This window comes from Micromys minutus (assembly GCF_963924665.1).
Source record: "Micromys minutus genome assembly, chromosome: X".
Lineage (NCBI taxonomy): Eukaryota > Metazoa > Chordata > Mammalia > Rodentia > Muridae > Micromys > Micromys minutus.
In genome coordinates this window covers 15,949,857-15,958,183 of record NC_137970.1, presented here as the reverse complement: position 1 = coordinate 15,958,183, position 8,327 = coordinate 15,949,857, and the positions used below count along the sequence as shown (strand labels likewise).

Genomic DNA, 8,327 nt, shown 5'->3' with positions numbered 1-8,327 from the left:
GGAATGCTAATATTGCAAAAGATAGAGCACTATAGCTGTTCCAAGTCAAAGGAAAGTTAAGGTATATGACATCAAACCTCAATACCAGATTCTAAATGGATTTTTTTGCTGGAAGAAATAAACAGAAAATGCTGCAAATAACAGTTGATAGCTCTGAGTGGACTATGAAATATTCCAGATCTAAGATCAATTATAAACTATATATCAGTGTTTCTTAGCACTGATAACTATAACTGAGGTTGTAAAAGAAAAATGTTATGTCTTCAAAAGTAAAAGGGTCAGGGACACACACATCATACTCTTGAGTTGCTCACTAAAGCTCAATGATTATATATGTATATAGAAATAATAAATAGATTGACAGATATAGTGAGCATATGTCAAAGCAAGTGGGAAAAGCATTAGCAATAGGTAAATGTTAGTAAACTGCATGTACATGGTCTTTATATAATTCATATTTTATTATGTTTCTGTATATCTGAAATTGTATCAACATAAAAGATTAAAACTAGAGCTCAATTTACATTCTCTCTTGCTTACAAGCCCACTCCCTGCTCAAGTTTGTGGTAGCTATCAGGGTTTCTGGATAGTGAAGGATGCCACTTGTGGATTTATATGTATTGGTAAATATTCATGAGAGTTCTTCCTGTGAGAATTTCCCATATGCCAAGCACTGGGCTATATATATGTATGCTGAGATCCAAGGCAACAGTACAAAGCCACATGACCTCAGAAGATCGGGAGCTAAGAACAAACACTATAATTGGAAATGTGCAGACATTGCAGGCGAAGTCAGAGAAAAGATACCTTATTCAGCTCTGGGTGAGGATCAGAAGAAGCAAAGAAATGTGGAGAAGTCAGACAACTTTTGCCAGAGAAAACATTTAACTTACACCTTATAGGGTTTAGTCTGGCAACCAATGGGAAGGGATAACATTCTTGACAGATAGAAAGGAATTAAAAGTAGAGTATGTGTTAAGAATACATTTTCACAAGTTGGTGTGTGTGTGTGTGTGTGTGTGTGTAACAACAATTAATGAAAAGAAGAGGCCATGAATTTGACAGCAAGCAAGGCAGAATATATGAGAGAGTTTAGGAGAAGGAAAGGAAGGAGATAACGGTGCAATTATATTATAATCTCATAAAATAACAGAAACTATTTTTAAATTAGAATACCTTCCAAATAGAACTTGAGCCCCAAATTGCCCACTTATTAACTCTGTCTCAGCTTCTTCTCCGGTTACATGGGGCTGATGACAACTCCCATATAAGACAAATTACTCATCATTCATTTACAAATAATGATATATTTAGGCCACATTTTAGCATAAAAAAGGTGCCCAAAAAGTATCATCTTGATTCACATCCTTTTCAGGGGACTAAAAGCTTCAATGAGGTTGTACCTGGTACATGAGAATACAGAGAAAAGGAAAATTGTGATGCTAAGCAAATTTGTACTTTGTCCCAATGGCAATGCACAGTTTTCATGACCTGCTCTTTATTTGTGCTTTTTCAAGGCCCCTGTGGTCTGGAGATGAAGCAGGGTAAGAACTGGTGTGGGGCGCTGCCCACACATTCCCACGCATTCGCCATTACAAGATGGCGCTGATATCCGGCTGGAGTTAGCAGTAAACAAGCCATGTGCGCACAGGCTGGGTAACTTTTCCGCTTCATGAGTTCCGCCTCTTCCGTGGCGTCATAGGGCCTGGTGAGTTTCAACCAATCAGGGGGCTCCGCGTCCAAGGCAAGGACTGATCCCTTTATAAGGGGGCGGGCTGGATAGCTCTCTCTCTCTTCTTCCTCTCTTCTTCCCCTCTCTTCCCCTCTCTTCCCCGCTCGTTGGTCCCGTGGGCTCGTCCGTCTTGTTCATCGTGTTCGTCTTTTGGTTTTCTCCGCCTTCTTCGTCTTTTCGTCACGTGAAGCAAGTACTGGTTTTCCAGAGCAATAAAGTTTACCGCAGAAGGATTCTATTTCGTGTGCCGCGTCGTTCTTGTAGGCGAGACGGTTGCGCGGGACAAACTGGAGCCAAGAAAATAGTGAAGAGGTTGTTTATCTGATAGGGTTAGAGTAGGGCAGGGTGGTGGCAAGGAGAGAACATTCAAAATACGTAATAGAAGCAAAAGTCAAGGCTAAAATTCAGGTGTCTGACTTAAACATCAGCATGGGTGGAGACTATACCCTCTGTGATAGGAATGGGTTTTGGAGGTGGGGCATAGAGACAATGAGTTGAGCTGTAACTACAGTAATCTTTAAGAGGCTGTGGGATATCCCAGCAGAGATGTCTAATAACAGGTAGGATGCACAAATCTGAGATTTGCTCTTGCCTAGATTCACAAGGTAATTTTTACTATTTTCTACCCTTGTAGCTTTTAACCACTTATCCCTAGCTTTATTTCCTCTATCATAAAATAAAGATGATGATCAAAGTGTTCTATAGAAGTGAAAAAGAAACATTCAACCAAGCCCAATATATGATACAAATGCTGATTCTTTCAAGAAGAGTTAATGCTGATGGGCATTCTTGAGACACTTTATTTTTTTTTAAGATAAGTCTTTATTTATATTCTTATAGTTAAGGGGGAAGCCTCAACTTGCAAGACAATTCTTGGGCAGTATGTACTTTTTATTTCCATAGAATGGAATCAACCACCAACTGACACTACAAAGTGTACATTAAAATTCAGCAAATGCTGACAAAAGAGTAGGAAAAAGACAAAGAAATAAAACCCTTCACTGGGATCTGCTGACCACAGCCAGAGCCAGGGCTGGATCACACAGTGGCAACAAGTTCTAGGACAGGAGTAGGGCCGGAGGATGGTCTGAGTTGTGGGGTTAGTGCCAGGTAAATCACTCTTGGTATTTACATACAAAACAGTTGAGCCCATTTCTTAGAAATACACGCAGATGAAGATTTGATCATTTCTTTATGAATCTGTCACTTTACAATATGGACAATCATAAGAAATAGGGGCATTTCATTCAGATTCAAATTTCAGCAGCAGGAAATAAATATCAAAACATCATCACTGTCTCTGAATTCAAAGCCTGTGCCCCACTGAGAACTCCCTCCCAGCCCCACCCACAGTAGCCACCCACACTCCTGGGAGCCATTCCACTGCACAGACATACCATCGTCACATGGCCTTCTGGAAGGCTGGCCCGGCAGGCTTACACAGCTGAAGAGTGTCCGTAGCCAAGGGGGCTGCAAAGCTGTCCCTGCTTTCCTTTTCTACCACACAAACTTCTTCAAGAATCTGGTCTTTCAACAGGAGAGACAGCTTTTCCAAAAAGCAATCCTTACAAAGGAAAGGGGGTTAGTTCTGATTGCTCCAATCTGGTCATCTTGTCAAAGTAGAGCAGCTTAGACTCACAACGTCCACCAAGCAGAGGTGAGGGGACTGGGAGGAGAGCCGAGCAGAGCAGGCGTCCTCGAGGCACGCACTCTGAGGGCTGGAGGGGCTGGTAGGGTGGGCAGGACACCGTGTACTCAGAGGTCTGGCGAGCTGTCTGTCCTCCACAGAAAGCTGCCAAGTTAGGGTGGTTTGGTTTAAAATTTCTGGTGGGGACAGGAACCCCTGAAGGGCATACATTTAAAAATAGTGGACACAGGGCAGGGGATGAGTTGTTGTCCAAGGGCTTCTATGCAAAATAACAATTAATAAAGAGGAAAGGAAAATAAAGAGTCTTCTCAATGGTTCTGAGGGTTCTAATGATGAATTGAAGGACGCTGCAACAGGAGAGTCGACAGTTTTATTGCTGGCCTGCCCCGCGTGGCTTAGCTGGCCTCATCCGGAGTTTCTTCCTGTTCTGGGGTTCTTCAGGCTCTGACTCTGAGCTGGAGTCTGAACCCCCATTGAAGGCGGAGATGGTGCCGCCCTTGGCGCTGGCGTAGAGGCTGTTGTCTGAGGAGGGGGAGTTGGTCTGAAGTTGGGCACTTGATCTTCCCTCCTCCAGCGCACGGACTTGTTGCTCCAGAAGCACGCCCTGCTGCTTGAGGTCATCAATGTCTTGCTGGTGTGTATGGTTTTTCCTTCGCATGTACTGGATATACTCTGTTGCTTCTTTGTCTAGGATTTGGGCCCGGGATGCCTTCTCTCCTTGAAGTGATGGTACTGAGTCCTGCAAACTGTGAAAGCTGTCTTTGATGTGGTCCCTACGTTTTCATTGAGGAGAGCCCGTTTGTCAGCTGCACAATAAAACCTCGGTTGTCCTCTCTCCACCTAGATGTCATCGTTATCGCTCATTTCCTATGGCCCGGGGAGCGGCCACTGCAGCATTAGCCAGGGAGGGGAGGGGTGGGTGGGAGGGGAAAGTCACAGACAACAACAAGCCGAATGCCCCCACATATACACTCACGTACACACTTATTCGCTTGCTCACCCACTCACACACCTTGAGACACTTTCAAAGAAATTTCTCCCTTTAGAGCCATAAAAGGGGCCCAAATCCACACAATCAGCCCTTTCTGTCCTAATATCATATTATCCTCCCTTCCTAACTCATCTGAACTAAACATAATCAGATCAAAGACTCTAAGATAGGATACAAGACATGGATGTGATCTGGGAGACATCAGAGCTTTCAGTGAGAGGCTATGAAGGCCAATCGCTGAGGTATAAGTCAAGAGTTGTGTGGGGGGAGGCGGTTATGTCATCTTTCTTGAGATTTAACCAAACTAGGTACAATAATTCGCTGTTGGACTATATCTTTAGGCAACTTTAAAGGTCATTTTGCAAAGCACCTGGTTATCATTTGGAGGTAGGGAGGGGTGTGGAAGCAACTAAAGGAAGCCACACAGTAGGCCCTTGACCTGCCAGTAGCACAGGCAATTTTTTTCCTCTATAAATACCTAGAAGCTTGTCTGTAGAAAGTACCTCTTTTCTCCAATGGTCTTGCCTCATAGCTGCTATAGACTCCCTCATGGCTCTCTAGCCTTCTTTCGAGACAACAGATGTATAATTCACTATTCCTACTGCAAAACTGATTGTCTCAGCAGGATGAAAGCTATCTGGGAAGGAACCACATGGTCGTTTGAATTGGTTTATCATAGCGGACACTTAGCCAAGCCTTGCTCTGGCCCGTGTTCCCTAATTTCATATCAATACTATGTAAAAAAGCAGTTGATGTCCACCCCCGAAACTACGGAGCCACCTGCTTCCATGCCTTCTCTTCCACACGGACTCATCAAACCATGACAAAAAATAATTTCCTCCTACCTTGTTCTGTCAAGTATTTTGTCACAGCATTTATAGAAGTAATAGGAATATGTACTCCGTGCTTTTGTATGTTAGAAGTATAGAACTTATTTGATTTTATAGGAACTTACAGTTAAGAGCTTGCCTTATGTGGATGTGGTCACATCAACAAGAGAAGCCACTAATATAATACAAACAAATTATTTTCTGTGGAAGTAATGAAGATCTCACACCCCTCTGATTTGAAATAGAAACGTAAATGCTTCTAATATTTACCTTGCAAGGTTCTTATAGGGACTGGATGAGATTATGCATGAAAGCACATATCTACAACATTGCTTTAAAAATAACTTTTTACCGGCTTAGGTATAGATCCATTGGATAGTGTTTGCTTAGTATGCCCAAGGCCCTGGGTTCTTTCCTCAGGGCTAAAATTATTATTTTTTACCAATATAACCTCCATATGCAAGGTCCTGATGTCATCTAACAGTAATCACACACAAATGTTCCTAGTCATAAGGAGTCAAGGCTGTAATGGAGGAGTGTGACTGGCAGCAGTCAGTACTATGACAACTAATTAGACCGAGTAGACAGATAGCAAATGTCAGTCAGATGTAGAAGTTAAATTATGGGAAAAAAAGGAGGCGTACAAAAAGCATGATGCTGGCTTGCCATTTTAGATGACAAGGAAGTAAAAACTAGAGGGAAAGATTCCAGACAGGACACTGTGATAATAGGTCTTTTCGAGGAAAGGTGAGGATGCGGATGATGGGAAAGAAAGAGGAGAAGCCTGACTGCCCTCTAACCTCTCAACATACACCTTTGCAAGCTTTTCTGAATTTCTACAGTCTATCTGAGTCAGCCTACTTGTTTTTCAGTTCTTTTTCCCCCCAGGATTTTTGAAAAGAACTTTATGGGCTGGGGAGATGGCTCAGCAATTAAGAACTCTGTTGCTCTTGCAGGGCACCCGAATTTGTCTCCTGGCACTGACGTGGTGGCTCACAACCACCTTTAACTCCAGCTCCAGGGGAACTCTTGACATCTGTAATTACCATCACATACATGTGTGTGCGTGTGCGCATGTACACATGCACACACATAAAACATTTTAAAATATTTTAAAGCATTGTGTTCTTTTTCTGTATGTTTTCCCTGCCAAGTCATCATGCTTTGCTTGCCTTGACCTTTGGGGGCGGGTGATTCACCTTTGCCATGTGTCACACACATCAGCATGAAATGCTCCTATAGCATCTGATATTTTTATTTTCTTTTTTACATGAAGTAAAACATCACTATGTTGGCTATACTGGCCTCAAAATCCTGGACTTGAGCAGGGCTCCTTCCTCCCCCTCTATAGTGGGTGGCTACCATTCCCAGAAATTTAATAATAATAATAATAACAATTTTATTATTGTTGTTGTTGTTATTATTATTATTTTCACAGCAACTACAATGCAAATAACACTGTTAGTCCCATTTTTTCAAGCAAAGGAAGTAAAGCTTTGCTTAGACAGTCAAACTAACATATTTTAGGTCACGGGGTCATTAATGACAATGACAGGTGCAAGTATGAAATTATTTCTTCCTGTGTCATAACATAACCAGACAAGAAAAAGAAGGCCCAAGATATGTACTAACAGACATGGTCATCCCATCATACCTCTTTTGATTATTATTCTTATTGGTATTTATTTAGATTACATTCCAATCACAACTTCCCCCCTTCTCTCCTTTCTGTACCTCTCTCTTGCCCTCTCTCCCCACCTGATTCACCCCTCCTCCCCTTCTCCCCAGAAAAGGTGTGTGGCCTCCCATGGATATCAACCAGCCTTGGCATATCAAGTTGCAGTAATATTAGGTGCACACTCTTCTCCTGAGGCTAGACAAGGCAGCCTGGTTAGGGAAAGTGATCCAAAGGCAAGCATGGAGTGAGAGATAGCCCCTGCTCCTGCTTTGAGTCCCACATGACAACCCAGCTGTACAACTCTTACAGATAGAGAGGGGGTCTATGTCTGTCCTATGCATGCTCTCTGGTTGTCAGTTCAGTTTCTATGAGCCCCTATGGTCCCAGGTTAGTTGACTCTGTAGGTTTCCTTATAGTGTGTTTGACCCCTCTGGCTACTTCAATTCTTCCTCCCCCTCTTCCACAGGATTCCCCAAATTCCACTTAACATCTGGCTCTGGGTCTCTGCATCTGTTCCCATCAGTTACAGGGTGAAGCCTCACAGATTAGAGTTTTGCTAGGCTCCTGTCTTCTAGTATAGCAGAATATCATTAATAGTGTCAGTATGGGCTCCTTCTCATGACATGGATCTCAAGCTGGAACAGTCATTGTTGATCCTTCCCTCAAATTCTCAAATTCTGCTCCATCTTTTACTCCTGTACATCTTGAATGTAAGACAAATTGTGGGGGCTAAGGTGTTATGGGTTGGTGTCCCCATCCCTGCATTGGAAGTCTTGCCTGGTTACAGGAGAAGGCCCATTCAGATTCCATATGCCCCACTGTTAGGAGTCTTAGCTAGGGTCACCCTCATAGATTCCCCTGCATTGGAAGTCTTGCCTGTTACAGGAGATGGCCAATTCAGATTCCATATACCCAGGCTTAGCTAGACTCACTCATAGATTCTTGGTCAACTATTCTATGTTGCTAGCTCATCCCAAAGATGCCCTCTCACAATCTAGTTGTCTCTCCCAGTACTCTCTCCTTCCATCCTCTCCCATCTCATCTCTCCTGTTCCCATCCCCGACCCCCTAACCCATCCAGTTTCCTTACCTTATTTGCACCCCAATGTCTAATCCATTTCCACTTCTCAGTGAGATTCAAACATCCACATTGAACTTTCCTTATTACTTAACTTGTTTCATTAGCTTTTTTAGGATGGTTGTTTGTAGCATGCTTATTATGTACTTTATGATTAATATCCACTTATGAGTACACACCATGTTTGTTTTTCTGGTTTTGAGTTACCTAACTCAGGATGATATTTTTTAGTTCCATTCGTTTACCTGCAATGTCATGAAGTCATTGTTTTTAATGGCTGAGTAATATTCCATTGTGTAAATGTAGGAAATCTAGGCTGTTTCCAGTTTCTAAATACTATGAATAAAGCTTCTATGAACATAGTTAAGCAG

At 42.6% G+C, this 8,327-nt stretch overlaps 1 pseudogene across 1 annotated transcript; it reads right to left on the bottom strand.

The window, feature by feature from the left end:
* Positions 1 to 3,750: 3,750 nt before the first annotated feature.
* On the bottom strand, positions 3,751 to 4,244 carry LOC308415867 (protein max-like; annotated as a pseudogene). The gene has a single exon. The product of its transcript is annotated as a protein max-like (transcript).
* Positions 4,245 to 8,327: the final 4,083 nt, after the last annotated feature.